The sequence below is a fragment of the Temnothorax nylanderi genome, unplaced genomic scaffold (genome assembly GCF_030848795.1).
Source record: "Temnothorax nylanderi isolate EJ_2023f unplaced genomic scaffold, tnyl_v1.0 TNYL_tig0136_pilon, whole genome shotgun sequence".
In the NCBI taxonomy this organism is placed as follows: Eukaryota; Metazoa; Arthropoda; class Insecta; order Hymenoptera; family Formicidae; genus Temnothorax; species Temnothorax nylanderi.
The window spans coordinates 303,671-326,470 of NW_027249198.1; the positions used below are offsets into that span (position 1 = coordinate 303,671).

The 22,800-nt window shown below is 47.9% G+C and overlaps 1 protein-coding gene and 1 long non-coding RNA gene across 5 annotated transcripts in view; one reads left to right on the top strand and one right to left on the bottom strand.

The window, feature by feature from the left end:
• LOC139777031 (uncharacterized) overlaps window positions 1–22,800 on the bottom strand; it is an 84,519-nt gene that overhangs the window by 44,071 nt on the left and 17,648 nt on the right. The gene's annotated exons all lie outside the window — the stretch shown is intronic.
• Window positions 3,335–19,188, top strand: LOC139777034 (uncharacterized). Its single transcript, XR_011719250.1, has 2 exons — window positions 3,335–4,329; window positions 18,606–19,188. It is a non-coding gene; the product is annotated as an uncharacterized lncRNA (long non-coding RNA).

Genomic DNA, 22,800 nt, shown 5'->3' on the forward strand with positions numbered 1-22,800 from the left:
ATAATCCATTGGGATTTTTACGCGAGAGGTGCTTTCATAAACCTCGCTTTGTCTCGCAAGTTCAGGAAAATGATCTACATATATATTATTGGACTCACAAGAGGATATAATTTTCTAACCATTCACGCGCGCGGCTGTCAATATTTTAATGCCTGGTCCAGGCCTGCTCTCTCGACGTCTCACAATCAGCGACGTCGAGCGATCACGGTATATTCGTTGAAACGCAACAAAGACATTTTCAGTTCGCGTTTGCACGTCGCGATCGGTCTCGATATGCATTTCGACGGTCCAGGCCTCGCGAAGGCGAGCGTGAAGATGTCCTCGGGAATCACGAGGAATTAATATAGTCCGACAATGTGGCGGGAGTGATTATTATCCCGCCGAGCCTCTCTCCCGCTTTGAGCGGGCGTGATTACGCGCGCGCGCGCGCGCGCCCGCGCGCATGCACGCAATATGTGCCGAAGCGACGTCGACGCGACACGGCCGGCGGTATATGCCGTGTGTGCGCGACATATATGTACCAGGTATCGCGGCCATATATACCGAGGCGCGCGTATGCATCTTATTGGCGCACGGAAATCCGCGTGAGCGCACGCACACGCGTGCACACGCACACGTGCGTCTAAACCCTTGATGCCCGTCCCTACCCTCTCGCGGCGTGCATCTACATATGTAATTAGCGACACGGATTACGGGTATATCATCCGCGCGGGCTTGTGTACATACGCGTGTAATACACGCATATGCGATTAACATCTGGCTGCCGACGACGATGACGACGACGACTGTGCCCGCGCCGCACGTCGGTACACACACGCTGTTTGCGGCCATATGCATCACGGGGAGGCGCGTATGTGCGTATGTCTGTGTGTATACACGCGTACGCGCGTGCACGTCCGTGTGTGTATGTACGTGTGGGGTATGCGTGTTAATATAGGATCCCGAAATTAATCCGGAACGCGCAATTAGTAAGATGTGTCTGACCGTCAAGATACAATAACCCGTTTTTCCGTGATGAAAGGAGGAGGGAGAGAAAGGGAGGGAGGTAGGAAAGAGAGAAATAGAAAGCTGTCAATTATATTAACATTAACGTGAAGCTTAGCGTTTCATTGTCATTATCGTGTTTTTGAAATCCATTAAGCTGCCCTTTCAAGACACGTGCCGCATTATTAACGTTATTAACGTTATTAATTTATCATATTATCTATTAATCAAATTTCACGTTATTGGTAAATAATTACGCGCAAACAGTGCGTGGGATGCTCACTTTTACTAATCCGCGCGATTTAATTATCTGTAATTAGACTCGATAATCATCAAAGCGATAGGTCGCATTTGATGTTTGCCTGCCCGCCCTTATTCGCGACTTCCGTAATTTCTCTCGCACGAATATAGTTGCGCGTCTTTGTTCTTCTATCTCTTTCTCTCTCTCTCTCTCTCTCTCTCCTTCCAACAAGCCTGTTCTCTCTAGCCTCCAGCGGACCGAAACTCGCGCGCAATTACTTTCCAACGCGTCATCGGGCCGCGAATGCATCTCGCGACATATGTACCGCTGCCAATATCGAGTAAGATCGCGCGACACGCACACCTGCGCGCGCGAGCATGTGTGCGTGCGTGCATGTGTCTGTGGATACACCTGTGCACGAGGAAGCGCGCATGCATACATCGCGCGCGCGCGCGCGCGCGCGATGGCACCCCTAACCAACTCGGTAATACATACGTTTATATACATATATATATGTATATGTATATATGTGTGTATATATGTATATATAATATATTATATAGAGAAACGCGAGCATTATATATACATATATACCAGTGCACATCGCGCGGCAATGGTGCACCGCGTTCCAAACCGACCGACCGACCGACCGCGCAAGCGAGCGGATTCCCCTTTCGTCCCCCTCGCCACCTCGTATCCCCGGCCGCCGTTCCGCCCGCGAAAATTAATAAAGGTACAATTAATAAAAATTACATATTTTTCATCCATCGGCGCGGAGTGGGAGCGTACGGTGGTCGAAGGGAGAGATGGGGTGGAGGAAGGAAGGCGGGGGGGGGGGGATCGGCGGATGTATGCCGCGTGTGCGCGCCTTCGACCTTTTTCCTTCATTTTTTTGCGGGGGCTCGTCCCACCGCTCCTCCCCCGCCGCCCGCGTTCTCGCGGTTGCCGAGTTTTCCCTCCTTTTTTTGCCTTTTGCGATACCGGGCGAGCGAGGCGGGCTTTCTTGCTATTTAAGGGCGGCCGCGGGCGATATTGTAGCTGCGGCCCCAGGAAATATGGGCGAATTTGGTTATTAGGCACCGCCGCGCCGCAACCGCCCCGGCAATTTTTACGGGCCACTCTGCCGCGATTCTTTTTTCCCCTCCCTCCTCCTTTTTTCTCGTGCGTCGCTGCCCTGCTTCGGGAGTAAGTAAAAGGCATCGATTGCAGGATATACCACACACGCAGTCCTTCCTCCCGTCCCTTTTTCTCTCCCCAATGATATAGTGTTCTCGATATGTAACTGTGCCACACACATTCTTCACTTGTTTCAAATTGTCATCTGACATGTGATTCTCACACCATTTTTTCGTCACCTGTCACTACATTTTAGTGTTTTATCGTATTATTATATTATTTATACGTATTCCTTTATAATAATAATAAATTTTAATTTGTATAAAAATTTGTATTGCCACGCAGTGAAATGTTATATTATTAATAGTATATTAATCAAGAAGAACCTTGAACTTTGAATCAGCAAAGTTCTCTCTCAGTAAAAAAAAATTCGAAACTTTTAATCAAATTAATTAAAAAAATTTATATTACGAAAGTTAGTAAAACAACGGGACAGTGACTCTAAAAAATGGTAAAAATTAGTGAATGCGTTTGAAATTCTTAAATTAAAATTAAGACGCTTCTGGCGAACGATAACGTACAGTAATTTGTGGATCGGGCCAATCGCAATTCTCTAAAAAGGGCTCTAATAATTATTTCTAATAAAAATATCCGTCCACGTGTATCTGCAGTTTATCCTTGTCCAAATTTCCTCGCGTGAACTCCATGCAGAAGGGGAGGAGGATTTTTGGGGAGGGAAGCAACAACCGGTCGGCTAATTCACGTAAACAAAAACACGAGCACACGCCTTTTACGAGGGATCGCGTAACTGCGAGAGACGAGAGGGAAAAAAAAAGCAAAATAGAATAAAGAGGGCGAATCAGTGATGTCGGCGCTCATACACCCCCCCCCCCCTCGACGAAAAAAGCGCTGCGGGTGCATACTGGGTGCAAACCCCCGACAACTCCGCTCTCTTCTACCCCCTCCCCCCTCCCACCGCCCGTATCCCTCGCGTCCACCCCTCTCGCTCACCGCGAGGGAGGCGAAAAATTTAATTACAAAAAAGTTTTGGCATTCCGTCAGTTTGGTTTTAGTCGCGATATATCGTCCAGAATTTCGCATCGCTCTCTCTCTCTCTCTCTCTACATCTCTATCTTCCGCTCGGTTTTCATCCTCCGGTTTCTCATCTCGTCGTTCCATCCCTCCCTCCCGGCCCCTCCGTTCTCGTTCTCTCTCTTTCTCCGGAGGTCGGCAGCTTCGCTACGGTCGCGCGCGTATGTGGTTTATTCGAGCCCGCCTCGAACCACATACACACCCCGCCACCCGCGGTCCTTCCCCACCGCCGCGTCCCTGTTGGCCGCCCACGCTTTTTATAAAGCGCCGTTATATAATATTTTATTAATAATGCGATAGAGTCCAACGAGAATACCCGCCGCCATCGCCGCCGCCGCCGCCGCCGCCGGAGTTTCGAAGGCTGCGGTGGTGAACGGGTGCATCCCGAGGCCGAGAGAGTATCAGCGTCAATAACCGGGAATATTTCGCGAGAACCGGGCCGGCCATCGCCGCGCCGCGATTTTTCAATCCTCTCGGAACTTGGCCCCTATTTACCGAGCGAGGAATTCCAACTTATTTGGCATTTATCTCCATTCGGTTAAATTGTGTGGCGTGCGTTGATTGGAATTTTACTTGAAAAATTACTTGTCTCTTGTGTAGTATGAGTTTGATTTTTTGTTATAAATCTAATTGAAGAGCAACCATAACACTTTGCCTTTTTATTTCTGTTTGCAGAAGAATCGTTCCCGAAGGGGTTGAGAGATGCTAGATCAAATAGCCCCTTGTCGGCCGTGTTTAAGGCAACAGCACGACCCAGTTTCTTTTTGAGAAACTTGAGACGCTCTAAATTTTATTTTCTGAAGTTGAAGACTTGATTCCTTCAAGCACCTTAGAGAAAGCGGATTATTACTTTGGGCCATCCAGGGATTAGTATCCTGCGATGGGAGGAACTCGAGGTAACTAATCTAAATTTTGTTTTCTAAACTTCCGGACGAATTCCCGGAGTCCTTGGAAAAAGTGGCTTAGTCTTTTGAGCTCTCCTGGAGGATCGCATGCAGCATTAGAAGGATTCCGGGGCGAATTGTTTTAGAGGTGCTTTTCGCACCTAATTAACATTCCAATCGGCAACACGTGCGACGAACGAAGCGACGCGGCGCGGAGGACCCCGAAAAAGGTCCGGCCCCGAGAGCTTTTTCCACCGTGTGCGGGGGCGAAGCTACGGCCCGGGAATTATTTGCGCCGCTGCGTCGTTCGATAGCTCTCGAAGAAGAGCTAACGAACGAACGAACGAACGAACGAACGAACGAACGGACGGACGGACGGACGAACGAACGGAACGAACGAACAGAACGGACGTCCAGAGCCGAAAAGTCAAATAAGCAAAAAATGAAAGCCGGACTCGATCGATCGATAGTGCACGGGACTATACATTGATAGCCGCGGGGTATACGAGACGACTCGAAGAGGTAGGGGGACGGAGGGGGACAGAGGAGTACGGATGAGGGGGTGGTACGGCCGGAGGTTGCACGAGGCCGCCCGAGAGAGAGAGAGTCCAGCGTCGTTGAATTCTTTTTCCAGGAGTAAGGGGATGGGATGAAATAACTGATGGCCAATTAGCGATTTTATTGAGAATTTGTCAAGTTTTCGCCTGGGGAACACGGCCGCCATCCGCGGGGCCCGGACCAAGAGTTTTCGTGGAGAGGAAGGGAGAGGCCAGTGAACAGGCGGAAGAAATTACTTCTCCTACTTCCGCGTGCCCTCCCCTCCCCCCTCTGACCGCAGTCCCCCGTGGGCCTTTTCTTCGACCCAATTATCCGTCGCTTTTTATAAAAATCAGCGCCACGAAATTTGCGCCAGCTGTAAAGATTATCGATTCTTCCTACGTCGTGATTGAATTATTAGGTCACTAAGTAATTAATTCTGATTTAGTAATTAAGCTCGTAATAGGATGGGGAGTATTTAGGAGATTTTTCAAATTATCTTTCTCGAGCGCGAGCGCGGCGGCATGTTAAATATCTTTACGTCGATCGTCGAAGATTCGAGCATCGCGATCTCGTCGTTTTCTTTCCATCGTTCTCGAAGCTCTGTCGCGAATGGAAAGAGAAAGTCCTTGAAGAAAATCGTTAAACAGTTCCATCAATCCGCGATACTTCCCGCAACGATCCACGCGAGCGTAAATTGGGCATAAAATTCCCGCCGCGCGGATGGAAACATATCGAAACGGACGCGATTAAAGATATTTAATCGACGGTAATTCCGTCGACGGTAATTCAGCGGCTTCAAGGTCCCGCCGAATTATACGGCAACAATTGTATGACAGTAAGTGGATCGGGGGGGGGTGATCCCCCTCCCCCCCCCTGGCGCCGCCCCTCGATGTAAACCCAATTTTCTGTCCGTGCAATTTCCAGCCGCGGGAACGGCGAGCCCCGGAGAAATAATTGTATTACTCCGTGGCACGACAGAAGTTAGAATTTAAACCGCAAGGTCGCTCACTCGAATTGTGTTTGCGGACGACAGAACTCGGTGGTCCTGGGCGCGAGGCGTGTGCGAGCGTGTGCGAGCGGGTAATCGATTTCGGTGGGCCGCAAGAAAGCTCTCAGACAACCGAAACTTCGTTATCCGGACACCCCCTCCCTCTTCTTTTCCCTCCTCCTTCTCCTCCTAGGACTTAACCCTCCTCCCCCCCTTCCCCGGTGGTAGCGCAGCGCAACGCGCCTACTCGCGCAGCTGGTACTCGACGGTCCCCGAATACGCGAGAGTCTCGTAATGCGCAAATTCCCAATTCCGTTTTCTTGCTTTTCGGACACACGGATACAAAAAAACTTACGTGCCGCGTTTGGCCTTTGTAAGAGAAACCAAACCTCTATTTAACCCTCTGTCCTGTATACACGTGGGTCTACGGCGTCCGAGCCAAAATGATATCTGCTCGTAACTGTAAAATTTGCAAGTCTGCTAGAAAATATTAAATAAACAATGTTTATCAAAATGACTATAAAATCGTCAACTAAACGTAGACAGACGTTTTGTGAATTTTTTCAGATTTTTTTAAATACTTTAAAATAAGGAAAAATAGCGACAGACCCACGTATGCACTCCAAGGGTGCAAAAAAAAAATATATACAGACGGAGGGTTAAAATGTAGAGCACTAAGAGTATCTCAGAGTTAAAGAGATAGTCTGATCGATTTAATGTGACATTTGCGCTCACTTGGAAATCAGTTTAATTGAAGTATTATAATCTTTTTCTGGAAGATTAATTTCCTGGAGTCCTTCTAAAAATTGCCATATCGCTGTTGCATCAATTAAAGGCCAGGATGTAGAATCAATAAATTGTAAAGGCGAAAGTTTCAGGGTGAGAGAACGACAGGGAGGGAAAAAGAGAAGAAGCTCTACTTTTCTGAGCGGCATTTATGTGTGTCATCAACGTAGTTAAATTATTAATTTACCAAACGAGAAAGGAATGCCGAGTAAATTTCAAATTAACGGAGTGAGCAAAAGGTCAAGGAGAGTCGCTGACGTAGCCTAGATTTAATGTCACAATTATTTTGTATTACTTTTCGAGCATCATTGTCGTCCTTGCTTCCCTCGCGGCGCCGTCGACCATCGACGTATTGCGGGCCGTCAGAATGTATATTTTTTGACGAGTTTTCCGGGAGGGATGGGAAAAGAATGGAAAGGCCTAGCGCAAGTTCCCGGAGACTGACAGGGAGATAGAAGGGAAAGAAAAAGAGAGAGATGGAAGATAGAGGAAGGAGTGCAGAGCGGAGGAAAAGGGAGTGAAGGAAGAGCGAGAGAGCGACGGAAATGGAGGAAAAGCGAGACGGGGAGTGAAGGATAGAGAAGGGAGAGAAAGAGGCACGACGGAAGCGAAAGGGGAATAAAAAGCCTGGTAGGCGAGTGGGACGAAGAAGGGAACGGCGACGTGCGGGGAAGGGATGAAAGAGGGAAACGAAGAGCCTAGACAGACAGAGGGAGACAACGGACAAGGAGACAGGGGACGGAAGACGAGGAGGGCGAAGCTCGCAGATAGGGAGGGTAGGGCGGCAAGGGGAACGGCGAACGGAAGAAGGAAAGGGGAACGGAGAAAGGAGAGAGGGTGGACGGCTGGCTGGCGAGGGAATCGAAGGGTGTACGACGGAGAAAGAGGGTGGAAGGAAGGAAAAGGGATAGATAGAGGAATAGAGAAAGAGAGAGAGAGAGAGAGAGAGAGATAGAGAGGGAGAAGCACACCGGGTATAGATGCGCGGAGAGAAGGCGAAGAGGAAAGAGAGCGAGAGGTGGAGGAGAAAGAGGAGGAGGAGGAGGAGGAGGAGGAGGAGGAGGAGGAGGAGGAGGAGGAGATGGAGGAGGAGGTGGGGGACGCAAAGATTGGTGGTCTCCCTCTCGGCGACCACCCTCAACCGACCGTCCGCCCTCCCGCGGCCCTCCGATCCAGCCGCTCGCTTCTACCCACCCCACGGCAACCCGCGAACTGAGGACAAAAATCAATATGAACGTGTAGCCATTTCTCTTTAATCTGCCGCTTACTGGCTAGGAACCGAACCGAACTGCGTCGAACCAGAACCGGACTGGTCGGCGCGGCCTCTTTCCGAGCTGGGCCGGCGCGCGAGCGGAGGGAGGATGGGGGTGGATTCACGTCCCCCTCTGTCCCCGCACGACCCACCTCCCCCCCGCACGGTCCTGCCACCCTCTCGCTGTGCCACCGCCGCTGCCGCCACCGACGTTTTCGAGGCTATCGAAATTAGTACCTACCCGTCATCGGTTACGAAATGCGAGGAATTTTCGATACGAGTTCCCCGGCCTAACTCCCTCTCCTCTCCTCTCCTCTCCTCTTCCTCTTCTGCAACCACCTCGCGCCGATCGGCCACCTTCCCCCCGTTCCCGTGCCCCGCCCCCACCGATTCCTGCAGTCACCTCGACCAACTTTTTCAACTCAAACCCTCCACGCACACGTGGGAAGCGGAAGGATGATAACATGGACGTGTCCGGGGGTGACTGAACCCTCGTATTTTTCAGACAAGTGAGTTTTCGGGAGCGTCAGATTTTTTTGGAGACGCGCGGACGGACGGGGTGACGAGTCCTCGTGGACGCGTGGCTTTGAAGGCTTCGCTAATTTTCACAGAATTGTCGAAATTTTGAGGTCTGCGAGTTTATTCGAGAACGCGTGCTCTCGCTCGGATGGAGAAACTTTCGGACGAGGGAAGGAAGAGACAGCGTGATTGATTCTATTTCATCATTCGAAGTCCGAAGCTTGTACCGAAACGGTCGTGCAAAACATTTTGCGCTCGATACATGTCATGTTATTACGCGGAGCTGCGTTAAATCCGCAAATAAATAAATTCCGTAATTTACGTAAGCGCGCATTTAGAATAAACGAATGTTCGCGTGCATTTTTAAACTCGTTTAATAACTCGTCACGCCTCCGCGCGTGCCCGCCGCGCCGCCCGTATAGCTGTCCTAGCAAAATTTGTTTTTCCGTTTATTATCTCGAAAACACAATAATCATTTTAATGAATGCGTACGAGCGAACCGGCACGGACGATGACAGCAGCATTTGTATTCGGGCACAGGGCATCGTGGATTAAAATCTCGAGTTCCATCCTCGGGATGGTCTCGTGATCTGCGCGTCGACGTTTTCGCCGAAAGAAATTCCGACTCCACCTTGATCGGATAATTTATAACTGGAATGTTATTCAGCGATTCTATTCCTCTGCTCTTTATTATTACATACGTCTATTGCATATTAATGTCCAAATTATTATTAAATATTAGCAACAATTATTAAACTGTAGCATGTATTAGTAATAATTATTATTAATTATTGCCTTTTCTTAATTATTTTAAATAATAATTGGGAAATTAATCGGCATAAAGATAGATAAGCTGCTAAAAGTTTATTTTCTCATAATAGGAACTTCATACGAGACAGCTTAATCTTTCAAGCGTTGTTTCTTTAGGACTTTCGATGTGCCAGTCGATAATTCTCGCGGTCTAGGAAAGAGTCGACTGCCGCGCGCGCTCGATACTCAACAGGCTCGCGAAACCAGCAATTCGCGGAGGAGCGATTTCGCGATTTGCACGAACGAGCCGGTACAATTCAATTCGTGCGCTCGCTGTGCTCGATCACCGGCAGTTTTCGGATCTCTCCGGCGATAGCAGGACGAACGGGACTGTCGCACCAGTTTTTACGTACGTGTCACAAGTGTTAACTCTTTCTAATTTGTTCCACTCAGTATGCTTGAATTGTAGTATGCTTGGGTTGAATTAAGACATTGAGGTGAATCGAATTTAGAGCCACTCGATTCAGTATTTATTTAAAATGAAATCTACGATTTTAAAGTCAAAGATACTTTGGAGATTATAAGCATAATCCTCTTGGAAATAATTAATGATTCATTAAATCAGTGGTCGGCGAATTATTGTCCGCCGTCTGTTTTTGTACGTTCCGCATTATTATTATTATCACTGTCATTATTATTATATTTTGTGAATTTTGTCATTAACAGATTTGTGGAAATTAATTTTCGATCTCGTTACATAAGTCTCTACATAATATTCTCGATATTGCCTCCTGGTTTGCGCAGCTTAAAATATATATTTACCATCCCTTGATAGAAAAATTATGTCAACCCCAGCTTTAAAATATACGAAATATCAACGGAGGTGTCGAGAAAGTCGCACAAGAAAATCTTCTCTTTCCCTTAGCTCTTTAACTTCGATTTAAAAATAGGACCGTGTGGGTCTCTCGCCGACCCAATTCGATCCGGAGTTGGACACTTCGTGCCTTCGTCCCGCATCATCGTTCATCCCGTGACTCGTTTCGCGACCGCAAATATCGCTCCCGCGATTAATTATTTCGCTCGCGCGCCGCGCCCGCCGGTGCATCGCGCGCGCGAGTCCATCCGGCGGATCGGGCCTCGTTGGGGATGCGTTCCGCGCGCCCGGCCGGCGCGGCGCGCAACTTTTAATTTCTCTCCCACGACTTTAACGCATTTTTCATCGCGGCCGGGCGCAAGTTATCGCGCGGCTTTTTTTTTTTAACGATTGCCGCGCGAGCAAGAGAGCGGGGAGATTTATTCGCCGAGCCGCGCTCGTCGCTGCAATATTCAGTGCTCGGGGCTCGCTCGCTCGCCGCCGTCGCCACCGCGGTAGTTTCGTGATCGCGCGATTACCTGGACACACCACCACCGTCCGAGCGGCCCGCCGGTGGCCGGCCGCAGTATAGATTATTGATCAGGTAATGGCGGTATTTTTGGAGAGCCAACTATTTCAGAGAAACGCTCTTCTCCTTTGTGTAAGCTTTGCTTTTCGGAACGCGTCTGAGTGTACACAGGACGATGGAAAATTCGCGCGCGACCCACTTTGCCGCGCGTCCGTCGCCATCCGCTCGGCGAAATATAAAAATCCCGCTCTGTCCCAGAAAGATCCATCCGCGAACCTCCAGAAGCGATGAGAGAGAAAGAGAGATCGGATCGGTCCGAAGATTCGCACCTGTTCGGTCGCGCATTGGAGATTACATTGCAATCGAGGAACTCGTATTTTCAAGCTATTTCCATTTTCGTATTTAAAAAAATGGATATTATGTTCGAAGCTGCCCGTAATATCCATTGCTTGAAATATCAAGACAATTTTCGGGAAAGCACTATGCGGGGTGTGTTCAAGGAAATACCTCTCGTCGCACCAACAGTTGACGCTCCGCCATACTCCTTTTTCGCGCCGGGGGCGAACGGTTGGGGCGGGGGAGGGGGGGTCCGACTCTCGAGATTTATACGTTAGCGATACGCAGCTGCGATGCATAGGACTCGGAGCTTATGGCGAGCTTCGTGCTTGCGCGGGTTACGCGGACAGCAGCTCGCCCTACGGTGCCGCTGGTACTACATATAGATTATTGATCAGGCAATAACTCAAGGACTAGTTGGGGTGCATATTACCGCCGGGGCGGGGGCGCGGGCGCAACGCTCCGGCTGGCGTTGCCGTACGTTGTACGACGGTTATGCTAATTAAAGGCAGCCTTTCGGCCGCGTGAGAGCGAGAGAGAGAAAGAGAGAGAGAGAGCGCGCCCTAGCTAGCCGAGCGTCATTACGAACACATGCGGTTGTCCGTTTCGCGAGAAATACGTACCTATATCGAGGCAGCGAAGTGGAAGAAGTGTGTCACGTTCTCGCGAAAGTGGAACTCTCGCAAACCTCTCCCTCCGAGTAAATATACCGCGCGAGATCCTACGAGCTTGTAAATTCTGAGCGGGCTACGTAAACAAATAGTTTATAATACGCTTCGTTTGAATATTGAATGTATATGAGGGGCGTCCGCGCGAGTAAATTCGCGAATAATGAACACATTCCGGGGAGTCAGAGAATTGCCCGAATTGCAAAATTTCATAAATATCTTCATTCTCCTCGTTTCCAGTGATACATAATTAATTTTTACGGTTAATTCGATCCTGTTAATCGAGTTATCGTAATCGGGCACGAAATGTCAGAAGTGTGCGGTGTATCTATTCCACTCTCGCGCTGTCACCCGCCGCGAACAACGTCACACAAGACGATCAAATGATAAATGACTTACGGAGGGGGGGGGGGAGGCTACGAATTAGACTTGTATAATGTTTCTTCAATTTTGAGACCGTCTGCCAATATCGGGAGCGAACAGTGATCCTATCGACAGGACGTTTGCGAATAAATCTCTATCGAGAAGGGAATTAATATCTGTCGAGCGTTTTACTTTACCCCCAAAACTGGGCCAACGGATCTTGCAACGAGTCATAAAATAGACGATCCTCCGCCGTGTGTTTAAAGCAGGCTAGATTATATTTTCACACAAATCCAGACTTCGATTTCCCTCGGCGAGAAAAAAAATAGACCGCGTTAGAAATTGAAGTATGCGCGTCCCCCCGCGTTATTTTCCCCGATTTACCAAAATGTTTCTGGGGAAATTCTGAGAAATTTATATTTCACGAAGTCGTAAATGCTCAGCGGCGCGAAGATTAACGAAACATATTATTATATTATTTTAAAGTCGCGTGCGGAGTGTTGAATATTAAGGATTATCGCATTTGCTCCTCTTCCCTCTCTCTCTCTCTCTCTCTCTCTCTCTCTCTCTCTCTCTCTCTCTCTCTCTCTCTCTCTCTTTCGTCAACAACGAAAAATAACTCGCCCAACGGCGAACCGCGCGGCGGATTTCCGATATTAATGAGATTACGTAAGTCTCTTATCCAACGTAAAATCATTAAGCGTGTCCCGATTATGTAAGACACCGTAACCACGCCGGGAGGGATTATCGCGTTTTAATACTTAAAGCCCGGTCTACATAGGCCGCAGTTCGCAAAACGCAAGACACACGCACGGTCTACATGTCAATCTAACTTCTCTGTGTATAGAGTGTGTCTTGCGTTTTGCGAACTGCGGCCTATGTAGACCGGGCTTAAGAGCTTAAGAGAACGCGCGTAAGATTCGTCGCGCGTTCGTGTCGTCGATGCGATCTCTCTTCTATTTTTTCCTTCTTCCTTTTTCCCTTTTCGAGATCTCGCGCGACGAACGTCGTCTCGCGGATCGGGACGTCGAATGTTAATAATTGGCTGGTAATCGAAATTCGATTTCCACGTACAAATCGCACGATTTGTCCATTAAATCCGCGACGCGCTCGGCGGCGTCTGCGACGTCGTCGTCGAGCGGGGAAAAAGGGGGCGGGGGACGGCGGCCCCGCCACGCGTTTTGCCGCCTGCAAAAGCGCCGATACTTATTGTGCAATCCGCGAGAGCTTCCGAAGACTTAAAGTGCACCGACGATTTCCACTTTGCAAAGCAATGCATCCGCGCGACCAATCGATAAGCCGCCACTTCGCGATAAGACGAAGTACGGGTCTCTCAGCCCGGCTGACAGGCTTGCGAGTAGTCACCGGGAAACTACATACCGGGTGACCTGGAAAGCACGGCGGCTTATTTGTCCGGAGCGATTGTTAAAGAAAGAAAGGATGAATAACGCAAATAGTTTGAAATGAATGATCCATTCCGAAATCCATTTCGTCACGACAAATCTTAATTCTTAATTCTCTAATTAAGTTTCCCTCGGCGAGGGAAACTTAAACAATTGGATTATGACGTCCTATAAACGGTTAACAAGCGGAAAATTTAGAAAATTACGAATTGATTTGACACGGGGACATCGACGTTGTTTTCAGGAGTGATTTCAATTCCATTAAAGAATCGCGCGAAAGAGAAATCTGTCAGTTCAGACAGAAACTTTTCGAAATAAAAGTTTCTTGAAATTTAAAGCTACAGTTCCAGGGGATTTTTCTCTTAAACCTCAAGGGTCTAAAAAGCTGTGGAATTTATTCCACAATCTTATGGTGTTAGCAACTAGATTACTGAAATTAGATTCTTTCAATAAGCAAGCGTTACAGAGTTCGAGGATCTCAAGGATCTGAAGCATTCTCCAAGTATGTGTGTGTACGTACATATATGTATATGTTTCGGGCACCCTATAGGCGCACCTGTTAGCGAAGCTCGCGATATATAGGCGCGATTTTATAAACCTAAAGCATATTCAGGGGAGCGGGAGGACGGCGACGAGCCACTAGAAGACTAAGAGGATTCTCTTCTCCGAAAAAAAGCAGAATAGCGAATGGACGAGGACCAGTGATAAGCAGACCGAGAGAGTAGGGTGGGGGCGGAGGATGAGAGAAAGCAAGAGGAAAGAATAGAGAAAGGAGTTGCGGGGGATGATGTCCGAGTGAGCGACAAGAGCCTTTCTCTTCCTTTACCGTGGCATTTTCTATAAGTGGATCGTTACGTCGATCCTCTGGGCTATAAAGAGAGAGAGAGAGAGAGAGAGAGAGAGGGGGCAGGGGGAAGAAAGAGAAGAAGAAGATTCAAAAAGGAATCGATGTAAGGCGCAGAAGAAAACTCCTAATAAAAATACGCGACAAGGGTGCGTTAAATACGTACAGAGAACCTAAAACAATACGCTACCCTTTTGCGGATCGGGATACATTGCAGAAAAACAGTTCGCGACGTGTCTGACAAAATATTCCGGACGATCAGTAAGATGGGAGTTCGAGCTAAAAAAAGCATGCATTGAAGTAATTAAAAATATTCTAAAAAAATAGGTTTATAATTTCTTTAGAATACAATTACCCAATTATGTGGTAGATAAGAATACAATTTAGTAAAATTATTAAGATTATCTTTAATTTAAGGATATAATTTAATGAACAATTAAAAGAATTTTAAATTATTTATTAAAATAGCTTCTATATGTATGTTTATGTTAAATATATTCTTTATTTAAATGCAGAGTATTTAAAATTTTTTTATGTGTATCTAAATCAGATCAAATACATTAAACTATCTGATACTATACTATTTAGGCCCGTTTATAAGATAGCTCATAAAATTCTTACAAAATGAGATATGTCCTTCTGTATTTTGCGATATCGCGACCGAGGGCCAATTAATTGTTAGGAATTAACGGCTCGGTCCGATTTCACGCGTTTACATAGTGAATTAATTGCGGATCGCCGAACAGCAATCAGCGCGAATACGGTTTCGAGCGGGCCAAAGGCGAAACGCGCATACGTATCCTACGTACCAGGATCGGCCAGGATCGTCGATGATCCAGGACACGCGATACGCAACCTTCCCTCCCCCGTGACCGCCCTCGCCGATAGCTCGAATTTCGTCGATATGAAACGCGCGCCACCACCGCGTTCGCTCGGGTTGCACAACCTACTGCACCCCCCGTGGGACCGCGGTGGGAGGCCGCGGGGGGTGGGGTTGGAGGGATACCGCCGAGGGATGATTCATGAGGCCGTCATCGCGTGACCGAGTGACACGCTCGTGCGGGACCTAATGCTTTGCAAGAAACTAGACCCCGAAATCGGTCCTTTTATTTCTCAGTTTAGCATAAGTGATTCATCACGCTGCAGAACAAGCGATACACAAAACAGAATTTTACGGAATTTTTGTGCAAACCACCCATAGCAAAATCGAAAAAACAAAAATATATATATGTCAAAGTTGCGAGATTCGACAGCCTAGATTTCTTCAGAGTCGTGTGAAGTCGTCCCTAAAAGCCTAAAGATCCAGATGTTTTAGAATTTGAAGATCTGAAGAATCTGGAATTTCAAGAATTTACGAATGTCGAAATTGGGGCGTTTAAAGGGCTTGAGGAGATCCAAATATTTCCAGGTTCAAAGATTCGTAGATACACGGAGGAACTTGGAGGAGCCGGGCGGCGCTTCGCCTACGGAGAATTTTAGAGTTTCAGAGACTCGAGGATCTAAAATTCCACGGATTCAAGGGGAGTCAAGCGCGCGGGAATATCTCGGGATTTTTCCTCCCCCTTGTACGTCCGATATTTACATGTAAATTACAGAGTGTAGATGGCGATAATACGGAACACGAGGATTCCTTCCCCCGGAAGGGGAGGAACCGCGCGCGCTGAGAGCGGAAACGAGACGTTTCACTTTGTAGGGGAAGGGGACGGGGACGGACGAGAAATTCGGCGCCCCCGCGCGCGCCCGAGCGTAGCGGAGAGACACCCCCCTTCGCGATATACGGTGCAATGTACTGCGTCACGTCAGTCGGCGGCGCATTATAACGTTGGCTTGCAATCTAACGGCGACGGCGACGACGGTAGTCGCGCGCGGTTCCTCTCTCGCTCCTCCTCGGATGCTCGTGTAACACGGCCAGCCATCGGGGGCCAGCGCCTTTGTAACGGCGGCGCTGGTGGCACCGTGCATGTAACGAGTTTCCAATAATGGCTCAGCTGCGTACCGCCATTGGCCACGGAGTTCGACTAAACTATATAGCGCGAGAGCGAGAGAGCCAGAGAGAGAGAAAGAGAAAGAGAGAGAGAGTCGTGACAGCGACTGCAAGGACGCGCGGGGGTGGTGAATCTCACCCTGACTGGTTCCATCTCTTGGCCGCAGTTTTCCGTTCTCTCTCTCTCTCTCTCTCTCTCTCTCTCTCTCTCTCTCTCTCTCTCTCTCTCTGTTTGTCTCTCTCGCTCGCTCGCTCTCTCTGTACCTCTTGTTGTTTCCCGCTCTCTATCTACCCGCTTAACCCCTGATACCGCGACTTTATTTCGCGAACAAGCCACTTCGGGAGTCAGCGGTGCTTCCCGTTTCTCGACGTGTTTCATTTCTTCGGGAGAGAGAGAAGGCAATTTTGTCGAAATTCTAAAGATCTCGTGGTAATCTTTTTCCTATGAGGAAATACGTCGTTTTACAAGAAAAGAAAGAGATACGTGTAAAGATAATTGAAGTGTAACACGCTAATCTTAGCGATTTCCTTAGAACAAAATATACGATGAGATATATATATATTTCTTGTGCGACGATCAGTTAAACTTGTATTCGGTACACATTGTCAACGAGTTATCTTAATTGTCTGCGTAATATCAATATTAATTATCGCGTAATGTTGTTTTATTTAAAGGGTAATTTTGAGGTGACATAAAAAACGTATACAATTTTTATAGATTATTTCAGATTAATTTCGATTATTAACAGACACGTCAAGTAAAACTAACATTGCAACAATCGCGTCTGTGTGCGCATACGTCATTAAATCGTTTAATTTGTTTAATAAAATGGCGCAGTTTGCAATAACACCCGCGATTTTCGATGCGTACCACTTTTTCAATCCCCTCCCCCTCGTCGCCCGTTTTTTTTTATTTCAGCAATAATTACATTCTGCGCTTGATTGACTTTGTCGGCAATCATTGAAATTCCATTTTCCGCGAGCGCGGCGTTCGTGAAAAATCGTCGATTCTCGACTAATTACCTTCCGCCGTGTAAACAAAGCTAATATGAAGGCGATGTGTTCGCGAGATTTTCCGAGCGCGCGGAATTCACGTAATCGGAGAGGTCAAAAATAATTCATTGTTCTCTCTATACCCCTCTCCCTCCATCCCATCCCCGCCTCCCATTTCGAATTCGAGGACCGTGTTAACACCGAGCAAGAATCGCGATCGAATTCGTTGACGCTCGCGTCGCCGATCGATTCTGGACGCGATTTGTGAACCGATTCTGGCTCTTGATAAGAATTATTAATCAGGTTCTTATTTTCCGCGAAACGATCTGACGAGCGCGGTTAACGCGCGCGACATTCTCGGTATCTCCCTATTTAGCCCCCCTTTATGAGAAAGAATGACGAACGACGTCGCTTGTTGACTCGTTCGTATATATCCAGCTCCGTGTCAACTTATTGACTCGCTTGAATCGGACGCGTTTGGAAAGAGCATGTATCATCGCTCGTGCGCGGGCATCCCGAACGCGAGGCATTAAACGATTTTGATTGACGCCTGGCACATCTCATCTAGGAGGAACGGACCGACCATTGGTCCGTTTATTTTAGCATTCGGGTCATTCAGCGCCGTCGTTTCATTCGCGACAAAGTGACGATAAGTGACTCCTCGCGAGTAGAGGGAAAAAAAAAACATTCGCCAGCAAATGCTCCGCCATTCATCGCGACGCGATCCCGGAAACGCTCTCGAAAATTTGCGCGTTTTCTTGCAAATTAATTTTCTTTAGAGCCTTCCTGCAAGAGTTTCATAACTCTCGTTCTTTCGTGTCCTATAAATTGGTCACTAAATATACGTGGTAAATCCACGAACGAAGCGTCACGTCTCTTTCTCTCTTGTTCTCCCTTTTTTTCTTTCTCTCTTTCTCCCTCTCTTCTCGCGAGCTTCCAGCGCATTTATTTAGTGGGGCACGAAAATGAAAAATCGCTCGTATCTCGCAGACGACGTTTGTTCCTCGCATTAGATACACGCGACGCCGAAGAAAATCGACGAGAATGGATGGGCGCCAGGAATGCATTCCCGGGAACGTCACCGATAAACTAATGCCTCCGATTTCCTGGCTCAGCCTAACAGAGACATCCCGCCATTGCAGGATGTCTCGCGATGCTACGGGATGACGCGACTTTTTCATTCGGACGCGTTTAAACAATGATATATATCAGAGACTAAAAACTTTACGGGTTTCCCGATCAGTGGTTTCCCCCCGATTTGGAAACTCGGTTTCCCGAAAGGTGAACATTTTAAAACGGAGTAAAAGCACTCGAGAACTAAATACTTAAGTAAACTTGCTTGTAAGCTTTTAAGTGGGTTTGAATTTCAAGTTTCTTTCTCTTTCTCTTTTATTTTATAATAACAATAGCAATAACCTTTGTTGTTATAATGTACAAAATCATATTCATCGGTATATAACATGCAAAATTATATTCACAGGTACGAGGGATACGTTGGAGAGCAACTGCTGAGAGTGGACAACGAAGAAATTAAGTGCGTCGCCTTCTTCCGACATACTACCCGATACTATATTGTGTCTTAACAGTTTCCGATCGTCCCACGCGAGAGTCAACCGCCCCTCCGTTCGATACCTACCCGGGAAACACGGGGACGACTGTCTGGAGGCATTAGCGACTTTCGAGACCGATTTTAAAGTGGCGACAAGTGGCCTCGCACCACCGAGTCGGTGAACCGCCGCCTCCGATTTCCAACCCCCACGTGCGAATGAGAACACAAAACACTTCGTTATCGAAAAATTGATCTTATTAGGCAGGAAGGACGCGGCTTCACCTTCGAAACTTTTCGCCGAGCATCCCTCGACTTTCCCACGGAGGGAACCGGAACCTTTTATAGATGTCGACCACGCGCGTCTTTCAACTTTTAATTGTGAGACAACGCTCAGGCTGTGACATTTCTTTGCTTAAGTTTTTTTTTTTTAAGTAGAACTTCCCTATGCAATTGGAAGCAAAAATGTGTGTGATCGAAAAGGCTTTTAATAATAAAACTGAAAAAGTATACGAAATTGTAAATGATCGGTAAGTTTTCGAGTAAAATAATATTCATTTTAAAAAATCTGTTTTTAAAACTAGTTTATTAAATTTTTAAACTCACACGTCGAATAAAAATATAAATTCATAAAAACTCGTAAAGTCGATTACTAATTTCCTCTAATTGTGCCTAATTGATTCATTTTCTAAAATTTCTCGCTGAAAACCTTTTTAATTTGGATTAAATTCTTCTAAATCCGTTTGTACGTTTTTACTTCTAATTCTACAGAAAAACAATGAAAAGATAACGAATATCGCGGGGGGGAGGGGGGAGCCGCGTAACTCCTGTCATCAACGAGATTGCCTCGCGCTGCAGCCTGCTGTTTATCGCCGTAGGCGAATAATTCTTCGCGAATTCTTGATCTCGCGTTACGTAGATCCCGCACGTGCTACGACGGGCGCGCGCGCGGAAGTTAATGCGGGAGTGTGCATTATACGCGGATGGGCGTGCGCCTGACAAGGCGAAACAGCGGAGCGGAGCGAGCGCGCCGGGAAGATTACGGCGAAATCTTTAAACGGGAGGCAGATCAAAGGGCGCGTCGGGTAGGATAACAATTAGTTTCATTAGTAACGAGGTAATTAGCTCCGGGGAGATGCCGAGGCGGGCGCGCTCGGCGCGCAGCAGCGCGCAGCGAACGCCTTGCCCATTTCCATCCGAAACTGCGCTTTAAAGACTATACCGCCGAATCTCGCCCCCGGGAGAGACCGCCGGGAGGATTTTATCCGCCCAAACCGGGCCGTGCGGGGGAGGGGAGACCGTGCCCCCGCTGTTTCGCTTTTGCCCGCGCGACAGCAAGACCTGAAGACGAGACAAAGAAGTTCTTTCCGTCCCTGGGAAAATATCTCCGACGAATTGCGACCTCGGATCCCGGAACCGGGTAATTACGTCGAAACCTTGGATTTTTGAGCCGTCGCGGTGCAAGAGTACGACGTAATTACGGCGCGAGCCAAGCTAAGTTTCGGATTCCCGCGATTAACAGCCTTACGGCGAATTCGCGGAGATCTCGAAAGGTTTCAAGTTATCGCGAGAAGAAAATTCCCCGTCGGGTACGCGTTTCTCATTTTTCCTAGGAAACGGAGGTTCTAGTATCTCGCGCGCGCGCGCGCGCGGCCTCTTTTGATAAATATAATTTTATAAGTGTGTACACGAGGCTATTTTAATTACAAAAGAGTACCCGCGTGTTATTGAGAGGAATTCTGCTGATAACAGCGGCTCGGAAAATAACGGATAAGCGCTCGGCGGTCCGGCTGGCTGACAGAGAAATAAGGGGCGGAAAAATGAGGGGGAAAGAAAAAGGCCGATTGCCGACCGGCGAGATGCGGCCCTTTCATGCATAAATCGGACAACATGGCAGGAACGAGCGAGCGAGCCTCCTCGTCGAAGGTAGCATCAGCTGAGAAAGGTAATCTCGCCGCTTCCTCGGCGACTCATTGTAATTCTACGCTAAATTTCAATCCGCGGCCGAACAAAAGCCGCGTAGCCATCGTTCCCCTCTCCCCTCTCCTCTCAGCCGTCACCCCCTTGTTTCATCTCGTCGAAGCCCTTCAACGTCGCCGGACAATAAATACTTGAACCGCGAGAACGAGAGCGTCAAGGAAGCGTACGAAAAATCATCTAAAAAGAATTGAGCCCTTTTTGGAGCGGGAGGGTGGGTAAGGGGAGGCAAGAAAAAAAAGAGTGCACTCGTTGCGTTGAAAAAAAGGGCCTCTCATCTTGTAGAAACCGTCTCGTATTGGCGCTTCAATTATTGATGTTATGAAAACGTTTATTATTATACAATTAAGTCTAATGTTAGTGTCATTATTGCTAAACATAGCGTAATTGTTATTAACATAACATGCATAATTGTTTTATTAATTTGTAATACATTACTCGTTTATTTTGTTCGTGTCAGATCAATATCGCTGAGATAAAAGATTGAAGAAATTCGAGTCGCAAGTGCGTGAAGGTCTCAGGATTTCGAGCGTCTGACGTATACGCGAAATAAAACGTGTCTTTAAGGGATGCGGCTTTAATGGGGCGTCGCGGGAAGGGAGGACAAGAAGACTCTATCTCTCTTCTCGGGCGCTGAAAGTCTAACGTGCCCGGTCGCTTTCCCCAAGTTTAATTAGGTACGCCCTACGTATCCGTTCTATCCGTGTGTATACAAACCGATACCATGGCGTTCGGTATTGGCGAGGGAAACGGACGTTAGGGATGCACCGCGGATGGGAGGACGCGAGGGGAGAGCCTTAAAAGGACTTCAGGGAGACGAGGAAAGAGACAGAGAGAGAGAGAGAGAGAGAGAGAGAGAGAGAGAGAGAGAGAGAGAGAGAGAGAGAAAAGCGGCCGCGTGTACATATATGGTGTCCCAGAACTATCTCTTTGCCGCAAAAATGTCCAGACATTTGATCAATCTGGAAATTCTGGAAAAAAACAATTGCCAAATATTGATTTTAAAAATATCAGCTCAAAGTGTCCCAATTTTATTAAACATCACGAATGTCCAGTTTTCAATTTCTAATTTACCGAAATATGACGGAAAGGATGACTGAAGAGTGCGATTCTGAACCATTCACAAACCGAAAGAATCGCGGGCCGAGTTTAGTATGTACACGAAATTTTGGTAAAATTCTAGTATCGTCTCGTATAAATCATTCGCGCTAGATTCTCCTCGCGCTCCCTCCGATCGTCGAATCCTTTCGGGAGTTCGTAATTTTATGTCAATCCGTTGTTCAAATATTTACAAGAACCCGATACATTATAGATTTAGACATTCTCCCCGATAAGTTTATTCGAGAACCCGCGAGGTACTCCGGGGTTCCAGGACACCCCGTATACGCGTATACGTTGGTCCGGACATCATGTGTGCTCGTAGAGGGATGGGCGGGCGGGAAGGAGGGATGGAGGGAGGTGGGGAAGATGAGGATCGCGGAAATGGACCGTTGCCTGGAGCTCGCGTCCTACGTCTCCGCGATATAACGGAGTCTCGAACGAGACGGTGAAATCGGGACGGGCGGGGGGAGGGAAAGGTTGGTGACAGGGAGGGAAAGGGCCCCGACTTTTGTACACGTCAGATTGAAATTTAGCGTGGGATTTCAATGAGCCGCCGAAGTAGCGAGATTACCTCCGTCGACTGATACTCCCGCGACGTTATTCGCGTTCGCGACTCGGAGGACGACGCATCGATCCTTTCCGCCTTCTTTTTTCCCTCTCCCCCTTCGACCCTTCTCCTCTCTCTTTCTCTTTTTACTTTCTTTCGTTTTCTTTCGCGTTTTTTTTTTCTCATTTTTTAATTCTCGAGTTTTCCCCGCGGTGTCTCCGTTCCTGCGCGGAATCGCGTCCAATCAGTCCGGAAAGGAGTTCGGACTGCTGCAGCGGATTTGTTGCTTCCGAAAGTTCCTGATCGCGAGCTTGACTCGCCGCGCTTAATTCGCCCTTCGACGAGAGCTTAGTAGCTCTCGCTAGGGCACAACTCGAGGGGGGACACACGCGGCTCCTCCCGACTGAATAATATCCGCGCGCCCCGGCTGATTCGCGTTGCCCCTTCGCTGAGATAAAGCTGCGACGGCTTTCGGCCGCCGAGCTTTTCGTGCTTCCGAACTTC